Source organism: Sciurus carolinensis, chromosome 1 (assembly GCF_902686445.1).
Source record: "Sciurus carolinensis chromosome 1, mSciCar1.2, whole genome shotgun sequence".
Classification (NCBI taxonomy): Eukaryota; Metazoa; Chordata; class Mammalia; order Rodentia; family Sciuridae; genus Sciurus; species Sciurus carolinensis.
The window spans coordinates 34,872,249-34,878,248 of record NC_062213.1 but is presented as its reverse complement, the minus strand read 5'-3'; positions in this window follow the sequence as shown (position 1 = coordinate 34,878,248).

The following is a 6,000-nucleotide window of genomic DNA, read 5'->3' as shown; positions in this document are numbered from 1 at the left end:
ACATTTAAGATTCATAGGCAAATTGGGATAGTGAAAAAGCTTAGAGAAACTCTATAATAAAGAAATAACTTTTAATGTGTCTCACCTAGAATCTCCCCAGATAATTAAACCATGGAACAATCTTATCTGTAATAATAATTAACATCATGTAGGACCAGTTCTGCAGCCCTTGCTCTGAGAGATGCTTATATAGTTGGCATGAATTTCATCCAAAAAAGGATTTGAGAAAATAAAGGTGCATTTGTAATTTTGACTTATTTAAACACTGATGAGTTCATACTTTGCTGAATTTTTGTGTGTATGTGTTGCTGGGGATTAAATCCAAGGAATTGCATGCTCTGGGCAATGTACTGTACCACTGAGCTACACTCAGCCCTGCTGTGTTTACTAAACAAATAAATGTATGTATTAATAAGCTGATACAATGTGTGAATCTGTGTATATGTTTTGAATTTATTCATCCTACAGACATTCCCCATGTTCCTACCCCACATTCATTAAGGCAAAGAATCAAATGCTCAATTTTTGGAGAGGATTGCTTGCTTTTGAGCTTCTACAATCTGTGAGTTAAGTGGAATACTTATTTACCTAATAGCATCACCAACATCTGATACAGACATTTGAACAGAGCTACATAGGAGACGCTGGTGATGTCCTGAAGTCCCCTTTGGCTTCTGCCTTTGGAGAACCTGCCTTTGCTTCCAGACTGGTCAGGGAGCCGTACAGATGCTTAGCCAATAAGTAAAAATATGCAAAAGGAAGCACCCAGGCAGCAGAATGGGGCGGTGTTAGGAAACCACGTGTGGGTTCTCTGTCGCCCTCTGTAGGAGGGTCACTGGCAGGGTGATAAAGGGTCTTTATTTTCTTGAAATCATCTCTCCCTTTCTAAAGGAGCAATCTCTGTTTTCTCCAGTGACTTTTAACGGATCACAGGACTTGCTGTCTTCATCTGTTAGGCACATTTGCCCTCAGTCTGACGTGCTCCTCCCTTGGAAGGACACACTGGAAAAGAAACCCTGTCGCAAAAGGCAATTTTGATCTTGAAAATAGGATTTAGACTTGCTCATTAGGGTGAATATTACTTGGACATAAAATGCTTATTTAATTGCAGCTTATCCACTTAAGATTTAAATGAATGGTTAGTTAAATTTCTTGAGATTCTGCTGTGAAATGTGCTCTGTTAACCTGGGAGAGGCAGAAAGATCCTGCCTGAGGTAATTTCATAAAACTTCCTTTTTTCATCTCTAATTTTAGGGCTTTTGAAAGTATATTGTATTATAGTTTTAAGTCACCATTTCCCATCTCACAAATTCCAATTTGGTGGCTGCAGTTTGTTAGGGTCTTTCAAGTTTCAACCTGATGTCCTCATTGACTTCTTGTCATAGCTGAGTTTCTCTTTGAGAGTAAAATTTCCTCATTACATTTCTAAAATAATGGTTTCCAAAGATGGCTGATCATCAGAGTTACCTGCAGAAGTTGAAAAAGACTAAAATTACAGTTCCCAAACCTAAACCCAGATTACTGACTTAGATAGTCAGAGAAGAGTCCTTGGAACCTATATTCTAAAGAATTTCACAAGTGATTTGGATGATTAGGCAACTTTGGTAACTCTGATTTGGGGAACTTTAGCAACCCTTGGAGATGAGGATTGTTGATTAAACATATCTAGATGCTATTTGTGCAATTAATTATGTGGGTATGCACACAGGACTTCCATCTACCTGTAACCAAGTTGTTAAGTTTTTCCAATAATGCAAAATGCTAATGAGTTGTAAGAAATGTATCATCTTCATCTTCTGCAGTTCAACTCGCCCACTCATACTAATGGGACCCGTGCAAAAACAAAACCCATGATGGTACTAAGAATGAGTTAACTCTTTGTTAAATATGATTTGGTACCAAATGTTATTTTTTAAATTGAGTTATTTCAGTTTAGGTGAAAGCCGTTCATTTTTTTTTTTAATGGAAGATAATCTTGACTCTAACAATCACATGATATAGAAGAAAGAACAGAGATTTTTTAAATGAGGAGGGCTGGGTTCAAATCCTTGCTCTAGTTGTCAGTGACATAAACTTAAGCAACTTAGATCTTATCTTTCTGAGACTCAGTTTTCTTGCTTACAGCACAAGACTTAAAATACCCATCTCATAGCATCTTTTTTGAGAATTTAATGAAATGACATTTATAAACTTGCTTTATGCTTCCTATCCCAAACTACATAAGGAAATGAAAACTCTTTTCTTTCCACAGTTCCCTTATCCAACCCCACTTTTTTTCTACATATTACTCTAGGATCTGCTACCAAAAGCATTAAGAACAGAGAAGAAGGAATCTCAACCAGGCTTGATATACAACAGGGCTTAGCAAATTTTTTTCCATGAAGGACTGTGTCACAAATATTCTAGGCTTTGTGGTCAGATGGCCACTGTTGGGACTGCTCAACTCTGCCATTGTTGTGAGAAAGCAGACATAGGCCATAAGTAAATGCATGGCTGTGTTCCAATAAAATTTTATTTGCAAAAAGAAGTCATAAGCAGAATTCAGCCTGTAGTTCACCAAACACAGTCTATGAGTTGATACAGGATATGATGCAATGGGGATTCTTTTTTCTTATATTGTTTATTTATTGTAGTACTGGGAATTAAACCCAGGGTGCTCAACCACTGAGCCACATCCCCAGCCCTTTTTTAATACTTTATTTAGAGACAGGGTCTTGCTGAGTTGCTTAGAGTCTCACTAAGTTGCTGAGACTGACTTTGAACTTGCGATCTCCCTGCCTCAGCCTCCCAAGCTACTGAGATTAGTGGTGTGTGCCACTGCACCCAGCAATCTTATTTTATTTAATTCATTTTTCATTTGTTCTAGTTAGTTATACATGAGAGTAGAACACATTTTGACACATCATAAATAAATGGAGTATAACTTCTCATTCTTCTGATCATGCAAGATGTAGAATCACACCCATGATATAATCATATATGTACATAGGGTAATAATCTCAATTCATTCTACTATTGTTCCTACCCCCATACCCCCTCCCCTCCCTTCACTCCCCTCTGCCTACCTCTATTTTTCCCTAGGGCGCCCCCCTATTATGAATTTACAACAATATATCAGAGAAAACATATGGCCTTTGGTTTTTGGGGATTGTCTTATTTTGCTTAGCATGATATTCTCCAGCTCTATTCATCTGCATTCATCTCCATTCATTTATCCATTCATCTGTTGAAGGGCATCTAGATTGGTTCCATCGTTTGGCTGGTGGGACTGAAAATTGGTGGAAACATTTTGGAAAGCAGTATGGAGATTTCTCAGAAAACTTGGAAAGGAACCACCATTTGACCCAGCTATCCCACTTAGTTTAGTTTGTGATTTAAAATCAGCACATTACAGTGATGTAGCCACATCAATGTTTATAGCAGCTCAATTTGCAATGGGGATTCTTAAAGTCAGAAAAAGAAATTAAAAATCCCTCTGGGTTACCCACTGGCTGGATGACTTTGCAAGGCACTCTGAGCTCAATGTTTTCATTTATCAAGATCAAAGGGTTGAGCTAAAGAATCCCGGAGGAAGGTGCTCTCTGTTGAAATCCACGGTTCTCTGGGAGGTGTCAGTCTGCTGGAGAACCAAGAAAGGACTGTACTACAGGTTTCAGCATTTGATTGGTTTGTTCTTTCATGGTTGATCAATGAATCATAAAGAACAACAGAAGCTCTCGGGTCTTAGTATGATTTATTTGAGGAAAAAGGGAAAAGATAACATTAGGTCATAAGTGTTATTTTCTCCACAGACCCAAAGAAATAATCACAATAGTTACTCAGTTCTAAATGTCATATGTAATTTCTACAGTTTAAAGTCAGACTGTGATGTCAGTAGCTGATGACCTGAAAATTGAAAGTTTGGCTTTTTCAAAGGGAACAAGGCACTCTCTGTAAATGTGATATATTAATTATGTGGTGAAAGAAACCAATCAAAATTGTTTGCACATACAATAACTGGGCTATATTTTGCAAGTGGAAATGCTGTAAGTCCTAGAAAATATGTTGTTTTAAAGCACATATGAGATGAAAGAAAGGATGCTGAATTTAAACCTTGAAGAACTGTTTGTTTGTTTTTAATTTGAGTCGTAGATGGATACCATATGTTTATTGTATTTATTTTTATGTGGTGCTGAGTATTGAACCCAGTGCCTCACACATACTAGGCGAGTACTCGACCACTGAGCCACAACCCCAGCCAAGTTTTTAATTCAGTTACTGCTAACAGACAGTTTAGCCAAGGCATTTCTCTCTCTTGTTTCCATTTAGTTCTTCACAGAAAACATTAGTTATTATTTGCTATCCTTACTATATTCCAGATACCTTTTAATGTATTATCATTTAATTCTAACAAAAACCCCACTAGGCAAGCCCTGAAGCTATTGCAGTTTTGTAGATGAGAAAACCAAGGCACAGAGAGGCTAAGTAACTTGTCCACCGTGTGTTCTGGAAGCAGGATTTGAACAGAGACTCTCTCTCATGTTCTCTTCGAGAACATGGTTTTGATGGATACTTTCCCAGCTCTGAGATGTGATCCTAGTCCCAGGGAGGTAACATTCGCCTGCCCCACCCTCCTCGCAGGCATTCAAGCTCCCTTCCCATCTGACCAGCCTATTTCCCCACCCTATTCCTCATACTCCGCCTGCCTGAACCCTCCCCTGGTCAAACACCTCTCTGTACCTGTCCTGCAGGAATCACCTGCATTCTGTATCATATTCTCTTCCCTGGACTTTCCCATTTGCAAAACTTGCTCTGACCCTCCCTGACCTTCCCTCCCAGTCCACTTCCTTCTGACCTCCAGGGCCCCTACCAAGTCCTACTACTCAGGACACAGTGGGAGGAGGCTGGTGGGAGTCATGTGAGTGGGCTCTTGTCCTGGCTTTTTCACAGATTCTGTGTGGAAACTTGGAACTGTCATTAAACCTCTCTGGACCTCAATAGTTTTTTATCTAAAAATCAGTGGAGTTGGATTCAATTTGAAGCTTTCAAATTTCTTTGTAAATTATTATTCTTTTGAGCAGAAGGTCCCTTTTTCTAACTCTGGAGTACCAATTCCTAAACCAGCCAAGATAAGCAGCCCTTGCTTGAAGTAGAGGTAGGTGGCCTCAAACCATCCTTCCCTCCTCCTTCAGAGTGGTAGTTTCTGAGGTGCATCCGAAAAACAAAGTAGGAAGACACTAGAGTAGAATTTCCTGGTTTTGTTTTATTTCGTTCTTTCCATCTCTAAAAGCAAATGAGTGAAAACTTCTCAATCACCCTAATTTACTGTAACTGTTCCTTCGTACGTCCTGTGGTTTTATGACATGCCATACCTGGGTAATTGTTTTATCTTGGTTTTCAACTAGATTCTAACTTTCTGATGAACAGGGGTTATATATTTCACTACTTGTTAATCTACTAAAGCCATCAGTACAGTCACGGTCCCTCAATAAATGCACAGCATGACACCTTCTATAGATCCATATCATTAAACCCTTCCTAGGTATGTGTGGAATGAACAGATGAAAGACCCAGGCCAAAAAGCCTTTCTAAGTCTAGTCCATGTAGGGCCTCAAGAGACTCAGGTCATGTAACAACTTATTTGTAACATAAGTTGTCTTTGAAGTAAGCCCAACGTTCTTCCTGATATTTCTGGGCCCCAGGATGCACATAAATAAGTTTCCCTGTAATGTCACAGGTCCCCACCTTCATCCCTCCATGCATAGACCTCCATAATTTTTTATTATACTGATGTAGGCCCTGCTCTTTTACTTAAATTTTTTTTTTTTCAAATTAACTCAGGATATTTACTTAAATAAGTTCATTTTAAAAGAAAACTTTAAAACAACACCGTAAGTGAAAAAGAATATAATCTCTCAAAAAGTATTACAAATAAGGGATAATGCAAACGTACAAATAATACATACTTATTGTGTACATTATTTATTATATATACATGTTGTACTTATATACATTAAATAC